A 14,474-nucleotide genomic window follows, 5' to 3' on the forward strand; every position below is an offset into this window, starting at 1 on the left:
AAGTCCTAAAGAAACAAGAACAATCCAAATCCAGAGCTAATACAAGGAGGGGAATTGTAAAGATAAGAGGAGAAATTAATAAAATGGATAGTAAAAGAAACAATACAAAAAATGAATGTATCAAAGAACTGGTTTGTGATCGATGATTGTGTCAATTTGAATAAGTAATGTCCAAGTAAATTGGCTCAGCATAGTTCTGGGTGTGGAAGACTCACTCTAGGCAGGATTGTCACCAGAATGCTACCCTAGGGAAACTAAGAAGGAAGGATTATTTGTGTTTTCTTTCAGGGAGCTCCAGTCTTCACTTTCAACTTGAACGTTGTCTCCTGGCTTCCAGCTCAGACTCTTCAGCCTTCCAGAGCAGACTTGTCAGCTTCCAGCACCGACCCTTCAGGCTCCTGGTGCAGACCCTTCAGCCTTACACTGAAAACCCTTCAGCCTCTTGAAACGGACTCACACAGGACACTACACAGAGCTCCAGGCCTTCAACTGGATCCTTCAGATCCCGAGTGCATAGACAGACCTTTTGCATCTTCCACCCTTGACTCTGTGGGTAGTCACTGTAAGCCAATAAATTTATTATAAATTATTATAAAATTATCACTAAAATCCGATAAATTTGTACATCTTCTATTAAATCTGTTTCTCTAGTAAGCATGGACTAATACATGACTCTTTGAAAGAATAAACAAAATAGACAAACCCTTAGCCAATCTTATCAAAAAAAGGAAAGAGCTATGTCAATGCAATTAGAAATGAAAATGGACACTGCCAAATTCCAGACCATTGTTACTACTTCACAAACCTGTATACCAATAAATTGGAAAATTCAGAAGAAACGGAGAAATTTCTAGGGACCAAAACTCAACCAAGAAAACTTAAAATCCTGAATAATCCAATAACAGTGCAACCCAATAACAATGAAATTGAAATTGTAATTTCAAAAAAAAAAAAACCTGCCTAAGAAAAGTCCAATGGATTCACTGCCGAATTCTACAAGAACATCAAGGAAGATCGAATGCCTCGAACTCTTTCATGAAAGTGAAGGGAAGGAGAACTACCAAAGTCATTCCTGGAAGCTAGCATTACCTTGATTTCAAAACAAGACAAGGGACAACCAAAAAAGGGAATTACAAACCACTCTCTCTAATGAACACAGATGCAAAAATACTCAAGCTACTGCCAAACAGAATGTAGCAAATCATCAAAAAGATCATACACCACAGCCAAGTAGTCTTTATCCCAGGGATGCAAGAATAGTCAAAATATGCACATCACTAAATGTAATATATCACATGAAAAGAAACAGGGACAAAAATCACATGATCATCTCAATAGTTGCAGAAAAAGCCTTTGACAAAATCCAACATCCATTCATGACAAAAACCCTGAATTGATATAGGCCTTATGTCATAAAAAGTCATTTATGACAAACCTACTGCCAACATATTAAATGGGTAAAAACTGAAAGCTTTGTCTCTAAAATCAGGAGCAAGACAAGGATGTCCACTATCACCACTCCTGTTTAACACAGTCCTCAAAACACTAGCCAGAGCAATTGGGCAACAAAAAGAAATAAAAGGGATATGTATAGGAAAGGAAGATATCAAAGTATCATTACTTTCAGATGACATTATCCACTATTTACAAGACCCCCAAAACTGGACTAAAACACTCCTAGAATTAATAACCTACTGGGCATGGTGGCACACACCTGTAATCCCAGCACTCAAGATTGAGTGGTGGGAGGATTACCTTAAAATTGAGGCCAGCCTGGGCTACACAGTGATTTCAAGGACAGCCTGAACTACATAGTAAAACCCTGTCTCAAAAAACCAAAAGCCAAGGGGCTGGGGATTTATCTCAGTGGTTCCACCGCCTGCCTTGCAAACGCAAGGACCTGAGTTTGATCCCCAGTACCAAAAAAAAAAAAAAAAAACAAAACAAAACCAAAAGCCAAAGCAAAAAAAAAAAAAAAAACTTAGGGACAGGGATGTAGCTCAGTACTGGCACACCTGCCTGGAAAGTGCAAGGTCCTGAGTTCGATCCCCGGTACCAGAAAAAAAAACTAAACTAAACTAAATAACTCAATACCAATGAAATTGAAGAAGTAATTTTAAAACTACCAACAAAAAAAGCCCAGGTCCTAACAGATTCACTGCTGAATTCTACAACAAATTGAACAAAGATCCAATGCTACTACTTCTCAAACTCGTTAATGAAATTGAAAGGGAAGCAATACTCCCAAAGTCACCCCTGGAAGCAAGCATTACTCCGATACCAAAACCAGAGAAAGACCCAACCAATAAAGGAGAATTTCAGGGGCAAATCTCCTTAATGAACATAGACACAAAAATTCTCAATAAGATAATGACAAGTAGAATGCCCCAAATCATCAACATTGTACACCATGGCCAAGTAGGATTCATCTCAGGGATGCAGAGATGGCCCAACATATGCAAATCAATAGATATAATGCACTATATTAACAGAACCAAGGACAAAAACCACATGATCATTTCAATAGATACAGAAAAAGCACTTGACAAAGTCCCACACCCACTTATGGTAAAACCCCTACAGAAAATTGGAATAGATGGTCTTAACTCAATCTGATAAAAGTCATCTGTGACAAACCAACAGCCCACATCATATTAAATGGTCAGAAATGACCATTTTTCCACTCCAAAATCAAAAAGAAGACAAGGATGTCCACTATCACCACTCCTGTTCAATATAGTTCTAGAAACCTTAGCCAAAGATATTAGACAAGAGAAAGAAATAAAGGGAATAAGGACAGGAAAGGAAGAAGTGAAATTACCGTTATTTACAAATGATATGATACTCTACATAGAAGACCCAATAACTAAATTGTGTAGCACAGGCGGATATAAAGTCAAAATTCAAAAATCAATAGCATTCCTGTATATAAATAACAAACTCACTGAGAGAAAAATTAAGGAAACAACACCTTTCACAATAGCATCAACAAAAATGAAATACTTAGGAATCAATCTAACAAGGGAAATGAAAGATCTTTACACTGAAAACTACAGGAGTCTGAAAAGGAGATTGAAGAGGACATCATAAACTGGAAAGAGAGCCCCTGCTTTTGAATAAGCAGAACCAGTATAGTGAAAATGGCCATACTTCCAAAACGATTATACAGATTTAATGCACTTCCAATCAAAATAACAGTAGCATACTTCACAGGGCTAGAGAAAACAATCCCAAAATTCATTTGGAACCAGAAGAGACCTTGAATAGCAAAAGCAATTGTGGACAACAAAGGCAAGGCAGAGACCATCACAATCCTTGATTTGAAGTTATATTACAAACCTACCATGATAAAAACAGCATGGTACTGGCAAAAAAAAAAAAAAAGATTGGCAGATCAATGGAACAAAATAGAAGCTGCAGAAAGAACTCCAAACACTCTCAGTCACCTTATTTTTGACAAAGGAGCAAAACACCTTCACTGTAGGGAAGATTGCCTCTTTAATAAATTGTGCTGGGAAAACTGGCTTTCCACATGCCATAGATTAAACCTAGACCCATATCTCTCACCATGAACTAAAATCAAAATGAAGCAAAGATCTAAATATTAAAACATAAATACTTAATCTGCTGGCAGACAGAATAGGTAAAACTCTTGAAGACACAGGTGTAAGCAAAAACTTTATGAACAAAACCCTGATCACACAGGAAATTTTACAAAAAATGAACAACAGGGATCATATCAAATTAAAGAGCTTTTGCACAGCAAAAGAAAACACCAACAGAGTGAAGAGACTACCCACAAAATGGAAAAAAAGTTTTACCAGCTGTTCCTCAAAGGACTAACATCTAAAATATATAAAGAACTCAAAAAAATCAGACTCCACAAATTTAAAGACCCAATCCAAAAATGAGCATCTGAAACAAATAGACAGTTCTCAGATGAAGTACAGACACCAAATATATCTATGAAAAAAATATCACTGGTCATTCATCATCATCACTGGTCATTCGAGAAGATGCAAATTAAAACATCACTGAAATTCCATCTCACTAAAGAAAGAATGACTATTATCAAGAAATAAATGCTGGTGGGGCTGTGGAGAAAAAGGAACCTTTCTACATTGTTGTGGGAGTGTAGTTTGGTACAATCATGGAAATCAGTAGAGAGATTCCTCAAAAAACTAAAACTAGAGGTTCCATTTGACCCAGCTATTCCCCTTCTTGGTATCTTCCTGAAAGAGTTAAAATCATCATACCACAGTGATATATGCACACTCATGTTTATAGCAGCACAGTGTGTAGTAGCCAAATCTTGGATACAGCTCAAATGTCCATCGACAGATGAATGGATAAAAAAGATGTGGTTTTTATTATACAATGGAGTACTACTCTGTCATAAAGAGGGATAAACTTGAGTCATTTGTAGGTAAATGGATGCACCTTGAGACCATACTTTTAAGTGAAATAAATCAGACGCACATGTTTAAATATCGCATTGCTTCTCTTGTGTGGGAAACCAAAAATGTAAATAAGGACCAAAATGGATGACAGATATTGGGAAGTGGGAAGAAAATGTTCAAAGGGGAAAGGGAGCAAGGAAAGGGGGAGGTGGAAGGGAAGGAAGAGAAAAGGGAGGGAAAAGTGACTAAAAGGAATAAAATGAGCCAGGCATGGTAGCACAAACCTGTAGTTCCAATCTGAGAAAACCAAAAAAAAAAAAAAAAAAAAAAAGGAAAAAATGGAAAAAGTAACTTTTGCAAATAAGGAAGGGAAGGATTGAAGGGAAGGGACTGGGAAAAAAGAAGAAACAAGATATATTATGTACAGGTACAAATTCCCTATGATGAAAGTGATCATTATATACATATATATATGTATATGTATATATATATATATACACATCAAAAGTGTACCAATAAAATTAATTTTAAAGGCTATTGTGGCTTTTCTCACAATAGTGTGCCCTGCTTTCTCCAGGGTGTTCTTTTATTTTGCTTTTTCTTCTTTCACTCAGCCCAAGCTTGCCCTGCAGAGCCAGTTTCTCTCTCATTCAAAAAAATAATAATTTAAAAAAAAAAAGAGCTAAGGCAGGTCTGTGCATGCCCTACCGAGGTCCTGAGTCACGCGGAACATGCCGAGTCAGCCCGATGCAGACAGGCAGCCACCTGGTTCCACACTACAAAGACGCACAGGACACCGGACCACCAGACCACCCGACTGAGTCCCGCCGCTCCTGGTCCAGAGGAAGGGGCTTCCCGGCCACCATCCCTCCCGCTGCTCCCAGCCCACAGGAAAGGGCTTTGGGGCGACTATCCCTCCCGCTGCTCCTGGCCCCTGTCCCACCTCTTCCCAGCTCAGAGGAGGTAATCCCTGCAGGCGCTAACAGCCCCCCGCCCCAGTCGAAATGAGAAAACACGTAAATAAGTCTCAAAACCAGACTTCCAGATCACCTACAGCAACCCCAAAGGGAAATGAGATGGAACACTCTGATACTCAACCACCTGGACCAACTGAACTGGCAACAAAAAGGGATCTGGAAAAATGAGATCAGAAATAATTTCTCAAATAACAGGAGAAATTGTGCTCCTAGTGCAAGACATGATTAATAAATCAAGAGAAGAGCTGAGGAACACGATGGAATCCCAACACAGAAAACAAATGGAATCCATAAAACAGATGCAAATAGATTTTGAGGAGATGAAAAACTCCATTGAAAGCCTACACAGCAGAATGAGCCAATATGAGGACAGAATTTCAGATATAGAAGATAAGATTGCAATTAATGACCAGGAAAAGAAAAATTGCTTCAAAATTATAAGGGAACATGAGAAATCAATCCAGCAGCTGCTAGATGATGCAAAGAAGAATAACATAAGACTGATTGGAGTCAATGAAGAAACAGGAGAGAGTGCAGATGACATAAAAAAAACCCTTCACAGACAACCCACAATGTGGGAAAAAATCTTCACCTGCTCTTCCTCAGACAAAGGTCTACTATCTTGAATCTATAAAGAACTTTAAAAGATCAGACCTCCCAAATTTAAAGACCCAATCCAAAAATGGGCATCTGAAATGAACAGACATTTCTCAGACAAAGAAGTACAAACAGCAAATAAATACATGAAAAAATGTTCAGTATCACTGGTCATTCGAGAGATGCAAATGAAAACAACCCTGAGATTCCACTTCACTCCAGAAAGAATGGCTGCTATCATGAAATCAACCAGTAACAAATGTTGGCGGGGCTGTGGGGAAAGAGGAACCCTGCTCCACTGCTGGTGGGAGTGTCGACTGGTGCAACCACTGTGGAAATCAGTATGGAGATACCTCAAAGAACTAGGACTGGAAGTCCCATTTGACCCCGCTATTCCACTGCTGGGGATCTTCCCCAAAGAATTATAAGAATCATACTACAGTGATATATGTGCACCCATGTTGACAGCAGCACAGTTTGTGACAGCTAAAACTTGGAAACAGCCCAAAGGCCCATCAACTGGAGACTGGATAAAGAAAATGTGGATTTTTTTATAAAATGGAGTACTACTCAGCCATAAAACATGAGAAATTAGAGACATTTATAGCTAAGTGGATGCACATTGAGGCGATACTCTTAAGTGAAATAAATAGGACACACATGTATAAATACCGAATAGTTTCTCTGGTGTGAGAAACAAAGTGTAAATAAGGACTAAAATGTATAACAGGTAATGTGAAATAGGAAGAAAAGGGACAAAGAGAAGGAAGTGGGAGGGCTAGGGGAAAGGATAGAGGGGAATGGGATTAATATGAGAAAATGGAAAAATAGGAACAAAATCTTTGTAAATAGGGAGGAATGGAGGGGTTGAAGGGAGGGCTGGGCAAGGGTGAAAAATAAGAACCAAGAGAGATTATGTAAAGGTGCAAATTTCCAATGATGAATGTCATTATATTGTATACCTAAAACGTACCAATGATTAGAATAAATAATCGATAATGCAAAATAGGAAGAAAAGGTCCAGAGGGGCAGGGGAAAGGAAAGAAGGGAAAGGAAAAATGATGAGAAATGGAAAAAATGGAAATAAAGTCTTTGTAAATAGGGAAGGGTGGAGGGGGTGAAGGGAGGGCTAGGAATGGGGAAAAAATAAGAACCACGATGCATTATGAGAAATGTAATTGTGTTGTATACCTAAAATGTACCAATAAAAGAATTTAACAAAAAAAAAGAGCTATGCAAAAAAAGAAAAGATTAATCAAAAGTGTCAGGAAAGGTATAGCTGGAACTCTCATACATTTCTGGTGGGAAGGTAAAATGTACATCTTCTATGGAAAACAGACTGGCAGTTCATAAAAAAGTGAAACAAAACTATCATTTGACCCAGCAATTCTACTGCCAAGGAAAATGAAAAACATGTTTTCAAAAAACCTTTACAGCAATATTCAGTCTTGGTAAGATAAAGCTTACAACCATATAAAAGCTTTAAAAGTAACAGGTAAGTGATAATAACTTTTAAGTGCAGATGATGAAAAATAATCAGGTCAGGATGAGATGGGCCCTTTAAAAAACCTGAGTCTCGTACACAATCATTAACACAGGAGACTATTGGACAGAAAATAACATTCTACACACTACTTGCTATGGAAGTATTAATGACAACATATTTAATATGTCTTTAAAAACTCAGCAGCAGTACTTGCATTTATAGTTGGGTGTATCGTCTGAAGAAGATCAAAACAAAAATCATTTACATCACATTACTAGGATCCCACTGAGAGTTTTAAAAAAATCAGCTTCCTTGGGCTGCAAAATCCCAAAAAAGAGTCAACAAGTTACTATTAGTGGCCTAAAGAGATAAAGCTAATCTTGCCAGCTTTAATCATTGGAATGAAATTCTACATTGATAAAATAAATACTCATATGTATGGTAAATGCTTTCTTACAAACTACAGGACCTTATAGTCACTGGTACCAGAAACTTCCAGACTGCAGGGCTGATGACTGAGTGGACTCCTCCAAATGTCTCCTAACATCTCCAATTCATCATACGGATCAAGTTTACTTGCATCACATTGAAGCAAAAGTCATGGTCTATGTTAAACCAAACCTAACTGCTTTCAATGAAATTGCTAGTAAAAAAATAATCAAATGCAGCTGGGCGTGTCACATGCCTGTAATCCCAGCACTCTTGAGGCTGAGCCCGGAGGATTCCCCAGAGTTCAAGGACAGCCTGGGCTCTGTGGTGAATTCAAGGCCAGCCTTAACATAGTGAGTCTCTGCCTCAAAACAAAGTAACTGGTGTACTTTCACTTTCTTGGTTTTATGATGGGAAAATCTACAATTTGACTGAACGGGCGTCTGAAACTCATCTATTCTAATCATTCATAATAATGGCCTATAGGGGCCTGGATTTAGCTCAGTGGTTCTGGCGCCTGCCATGCAAACGCAAGGTCCAGGGTTCGATCCCAGGTACCAAAAAAAACCAAAACATAATAATGGCCTATAAAAAGACGTTTTTTGAAAATCCATAGCACATCTACTTGTTCAGATTCTCAATGGGTTTTGGAAGTGTGACTAAAGCCAAGATACTTAATGCCATGTCGTGCATCAGGAATGGTTATTCCCAAATACCGTTGCCATCCTGTGCTCTTAGTTTCTCAGAAAACAGCGACTGTCTAAAACTTGTGGTTGGTTAATAACTGATATTCTCATTAAGACACTTCCCTGTCCCTCCGCACGTCCCGGAGGGGGAGCGGGCACGTGCAAACTCGGGGCGACCTTCTCCTCCGGGGGGGGGGGGAACCTGACCCCTTTCTTCTGGGGAGGGGGCTCCACGTACTCCTCTTGGGGAAACCCGACCTCCTCCTCTGGGGGGGTAACACTGGATCTTCCTCCGGAAGCAGTACTGCCCTGCGTCGCTCGCCCGCCAAGATCCAAAGGCGAGCCCGGCGCCCCCTCCACCCCGCTGCGCCCCGACCTCCCCTCCCGCTGCGACCCTTCTCCCCACGGCGGGCTCAGGGGGTCGCCTGCTGCCCGCGCCGCCGCGCACTGACCGGCTCAGGAAAGCCTGGGTCTCAGGTGGGGAGCGCAGTACGCCCCGCCTCGCTTGGTGGGGCCGCGGCCTCCCGCGCCTTCTGTTGTTCAGCGTTCTCAAGGCAACTGGCTCGGGCGCGGGCCGGGCGCGCCTTCCGCCACGCCCAGGCCACGCCTCCGAACGCGCGCCCTAGCCCAGCCCCGCCCCGCCCAGGCCACGCCTTGGAGTTGCCGGGCTCCCCGGTCAACCCTAGGGCCCCTCCTTACAGACTGGTGATAGATCACTTGGATTGGTCTGCAAGAGTTGAATGGAAGTAGGTATCACCGGTTGGTAAACTGAATGTAAGAATAATTCCACACTGCGTTTCAATATCTTGGCTACCGATTCAGGATTTTTTTAGGTAGTATTTGGAAAACAGAAAATAATCCATTTTATAGTTTACAGTTATCTGGGCGTGGTGATGCATGTCTGTAATCCCAGCTTTCTAGGAGGCTGTGTCCGGTGAATCTCAAGTTCGAGCACAGCCTGAGCAATTTTGCAACAGTGAGACCTTGTCTCATAATGTTTAAAAAGGGGACTAGAGGGCCGGGGATTTAGCTCAGAGGTTTGGGTGCCTGCCTTGCAAGCGCAAGGTCCTGAGTTCGATCCCTGGTACCAAAGAAAAAGGGGGGGGGGGGACTAGGAATGTAGCTTTGTGCAAAGATCCAATCCCTAGTATCACGATAAATAAATAAAGTTTACACCGTACTGGTGTTTACTATATAGCAGCAAAATTAAAGACTCTCCCTCGGCTTCTGAAGGTTTGATGGAATGAACTGACCGAAGGAGAGGTATACAAATTTATTAACATACAAAATAGGAAATCACAGCGGGGGGTGGGGTGTGTGGCAGAAATGTGATTGCATTTGCTGCCCTCTAAATTACTGTAAAATAAACTGCCTCCCAGGGTGCCATATTTTAGGGTTATAATCTCTGGTCTCTTTTAATATATTCACCACGTTGTACAACCTTTGTGTCTGGTTCCAAATCATTTTCATCACCTCCAAAGAAAATCCCTAATCCAGGTAGTGTTTTTGGGTAGGCTGCTTCTAAAAGCGGCTCGCCATCTAACGTTATCAGATTCTGAGTTACTCCTCTTTCCCTCTGGAGTTAGATTCCAGATTCTTCTCGAATTGAACAAAGCAAGTAAAAACCAGTGGCCACGTTTGTTCAAGAAAGTAAAAGTGAAGAGAGGGGGAGAAACTGGCTCTGCAAACCAAGCTTAGGCTAAGAAAAAAAGGGAAAAGATAAAAGAACACTCTGGAGAAAGCAGAGTGGGCTAGAAAAAGCCAACGTACCAAGCTCTTCATGTCTGCCTCTTTTATGCTGTCCAAATCTCAAGGAAACCTGCTAGAACTGCTATATATGGGTCCTGAGAGGCAGTGCTGGGATCCCACACCTCAGGCTGATGTCAGGTCAAGGCCATCCTATCAAAAACCTGTTCCAGGCAGGGGATGTAGCTCAGTGGCACCGTGCCTGCCTGGCAAGATTAAGGTCCTGAGTTTGATCCCCAGTACCACACACAAAAAAACAAAACCCGTTCCAGTTTTCATGAGAAGTCTAGGGGCAGGGTTTTGACAGCTGATCTGCACATGTGTTCCGGGATCTTTAATTAACAGATCACACCTACTTTCCCCAGCCAGTCTTGCCACACCCTAATCTCCTATCTCATTTCTCCCTGAGAGACACAAAACCCCATAATTCTTTATAGGGTGCTGAGGGAATGGAGATCTGTCTTTGATAGCTTCTTCAAGCTGAAAGGGGCTGTAGACCCTTCCTACTAGGATCATGTGCTCTCCAACTACTTTGAGGTGCTATGGTCATTGGGTGGGTTGAAGAAAAAAAAAAAACTGTCAGGAAACGAGAAAAGTTAATGACCATTGACCTTCACTATTAGCCCAAATACGAGGAGCAGGTCAGATTTCCACACTTCCTGTAGCAACACAGAAGTCTTGCTCCCCCACCCCCAACCTAGTACTGGATATCAAACTCAGGACCTTGCACTTGCAAGGCAGGTGCAGCAGCACTGAGCTAAATCCCTGGCCCTGCTCTTTTTAAATTAATTGTTTATTGGTACATTTTAGGTGTACATAATGATCACATTCATCATAGGGAATTTGTACCTATACATGCTATATCTTGATTCTTATTGTTTCCCATTCCCCTACCCTCCCTTTAATCCCTCTTCCCCTCATTTACAAAAGCATTGCTACCATTTTTTACCTTCTTTTCTCTTTTCCTTTCCCTTCTTTCCTTTCCCCACCCTCTCCCTAGTTCCCCTACCCATTTGAACATTCTCTTCCGATTTCACAATATCTAAATCAGACATACAATTGTAAATACTGCATTGTTTTTCTGCTGTGAGAAACTGAAAGTGTAAATGAGGACCAAAATTTATAATAGATATTGAAGTCTTGCTTTTAAAAAGAAATCTCAAGTGGGCCAGGGATTTAGCTCAGTGGCTCCACCGCCTGCCTCGAAAGCGCAAGGACCTGAGTTTGATCCCCGGTACCAAAAAAAAAAAAAAAGAAAGAAAAAGAAATTTCAAGTTTTCTATAGGTTCATAAGAATAGCTCTCTTTTGGGCTATCTCAGATATTGAATTTTTTGGAGGGATATCTGAACCTTTTCTTTGGAGACTTTATATCTCTTCTTAGCTAGAAAGTTGAGAGTCTATACAGTGTTATAAGTTAGATAATTTCTGAGTTGGACAACAAACTAGAATATCATCTGTGTACTATAGGATGGCTCCCTATTTAAGCTTTAAGTTCAAGTCTTTTTCTAGCTCCCAAGCAAAAAGATGAGGATTGCCTCTACACTCCTGTGGGAGAATTGTCCAAGAATATTGCTGTTTTCTCTTGAAATGGGATTTTCCCATTCATAGGCAAACAGAAATTGGAAGTCTGGATGTAGGGGGATGGAGAAAATGCATCTTTTAAATCTAAGACTGAGAACTAATTAGTATCCCCTGGAATTTGGGAGAGAATTGTATATGGATCTGGCACTAAAAGATGGATTGGAATGACAGTCTCATTAATGAGGTGGAGGTCTTGTACCACCCTGTACTCTCTTGAGGGCACTTCCATAGGGAGAACAGGAGTATTCCAAGGGGCCTGACAAGTAGGTTTGAGAAGCCTATGAGAGACTGGAGACCTTTACATGCCTCTTCCTTGACTGGATACTGCCTTCGGTTAGGAAATCAGCTGGGTCTTTTAGTCTTATAACTACTGGCATAGCTGAATTTGACCTACCAGGTTTTCCATTATACCATACAGCAGAATCCTCCTGCTGGCTAATTTGACCAGGGAGACCTGACATAGTCCTAACAAGTAAAATCCGTTTTAGCCTTAGCCACAATTTGAGAACTCCCATTTTACTGGTAAATCTCTTTCTAGCAAGGGAGTAGGACACTGTGGCACAATTAAAAACTCATGGTTAGGGCCGGGAATTTAGTTCAGTGGTACCACACCTGCCTTGCAAGTGCAAGGTCCTGCGTTCAACACCTGGTACTAAAAAAATCCCCAAAAAACAAAAAAAAAGAATCAACAACTGGGATCTCATCTTATTAAAAAGCTTTTAGGGCCAGGGATTTAGCTCAGTGGTTCCGCTGCCTGCCTCGAAAGCACAAGGACCCAAGTTCAATCCCCGGTACCAAAAAAAAAAAAAAAAGCTTTTGCACAGCAAGAAAAACCACAAACAGAATGAAAAAACAACCCACAGTGTGGGAAAAAAATTTCTGCCAGCTGTTCCTCAGACAAAGGACTAATATCTAGAATACATAAAGAATTTTAAAAGAATCAGACCCCCCCCCAAATTTAAAGACCCAATGCAAAAATGGGCATCTGAAATGAAAAGATACTTCTCAGATGAAGAATTAGAAACAGCAAATAGATATATGAAAAAATGTTCAACATCACCGGTGATGCAAGAGATGCAAATTACAACAATGCTGAGATTCCATCTCACTCCAGAAAGAATGGCTGCTATCAAGGAATCAATCGGGGGCTGGGGATTTAGCTCAGTGGTTTTGCCACCTGCTGCACAAGTGCAAGGACCCAAGTTCAATCCCCGGTACCAAAAAAAGAGAAATCAATCAGGGGACAGAGATTTAGCTCAGTGGTGCAGCTGCTTGCCTCGAAAGCGCAAGGCCCTGAGTTCAATCCTCGGTACCAAAAAAAAAAAATCAATCAATAACAAATGCTGATGGGGCTGTGGGGAGAAAGGAACCCTCCTCCTCTGCTGGTGGGAGTGTAGACTGCTGCAACCACTGTGCAAATCAGTGTGATTTCTCAAAGAACTAAAACTAGAGGTTCCATTTGACCCAGCTATTCCCCTTCTTGTTATCTTCCCAAAAGAATTAAAAGCATCATTCCACAGCGATATATGCACACCCATGTTTACAGCAGCAGTGTAATAGCTAAATCTTGGAAACAGTCCAAATGCCCATCAACTAACAAATGGATAAAGGTGTGGTTTTTTATACAATGGAGTACTACTCTGCCATAAAAAAAGTATGAGCTTGTTTCGCCGCCTGCTGCGCAAGCACAAGGACCAGAGTTTGATCCCCAGTACCCAAAAAAAAAAAAAAAGTATGAGCTTGAGACATTTCTAGCTAAATGGATGCACCTTGAGACAATACTCTTAAGTAAAATAAATTGAACACATATGTTTAAATACTGCATTGTTCTCTAGTGTGAAAAACTGAAAGTGGAAATAAGGACTAAAATACATAATAGAAATTGGGAAATGGGAAGAAAATGTTCAAATAAGGGGAACAAAGGAGAGGGGAGGGGGAAAGGAAAAAAGGGACAAGAAAAAAAGTAAAAATAGAAGGGAAAAATGGAAACAAAGCTTTTGGATATAGGCAGGGGAGGGGGGAATGGAAAAAAACAAGCAGGATATATCATGTACAGGTGCAAATTCCCTGATGAGTGTTATCATTATGTATATCTAAAATGTATGACAAAAGTTTGCTAAAAAAAAAAAAAAAAATTCTAGTCGTAACCCAAGTTGTTCGTATGTCAAGCCAGTCATAACTCAAGGGTCCATTGTATATGGAAAAAAGAGAAACTTAGATGAATGACACAATAATATCAATAATACATAGTGAGTAAATACATATATATCTAGATATATAGATAGATATATAGATATATAGATAGATAGATAGATAGATAGATAGATAGATAGATAATTGCATCTGTGCTGAGTATGTACAGGCTTCTGTCTTCATTATTCCCTAAGCAGTACACTATAACAAGTAAAACAACTACTTACATAGCATTTGTACTGTTTAGGTGTCATAAATAATCTACAGATAATTTAAAGTCTACAAGGGGATGTGAGTAGATCATATGCAAATGCTATGCTATTTTATCTGAGGATTTGAGCACCTTTGGATTGTGAGTTTGCAGGGTGGGGCAGTATT

The 14,474-nt window shown here is 40.4% G+C and overlaps 1 protein-coding gene across 8 annotated transcripts in view; it reads right to left on the minus strand.

Annotated features, from left to right (window-relative positions):
- Positions 1–9,159, minus strand: part of Kif27 (kinesin family member 27) — a 145,432-nt gene extending 136,273 nt beyond the window's left edge. For 3 of the 8 annotated variants that reach the window (XM_087204768.1, XM_087204767.1, XM_087204774.1), the window contains exon 1: positions 9,028–9,146. The gene's annotated coding sequence lies outside the window, so the exon portion shown is untranslated. Of the gene's footprint in view, positions 1–215; positions 913–9,027 lie in introns of those variants that run through there. The other 5 variants (XM_087204770.1, XM_087204769.1, XM_087204771.1 and 2 more) reach the window with 4 other exon arrangements.
- Positions 9,160–14,474: the final 5,315 nt, after the last annotated feature.

The sequence above is a fragment of the Heterocephalus glaber genome, unplaced genomic scaffold (assembly GCF_053883595.1).
Source record: "Heterocephalus glaber isolate CG9 unplaced genomic scaffold, H.glaber_assembly_v1.0 deba00000546, whole genome shotgun sequence".
NCBI classification, from domain to species: Eukaryota; Metazoa; Chordata; class Mammalia; order Rodentia; family Bathyergidae; genus Heterocephalus; species Heterocephalus glaber.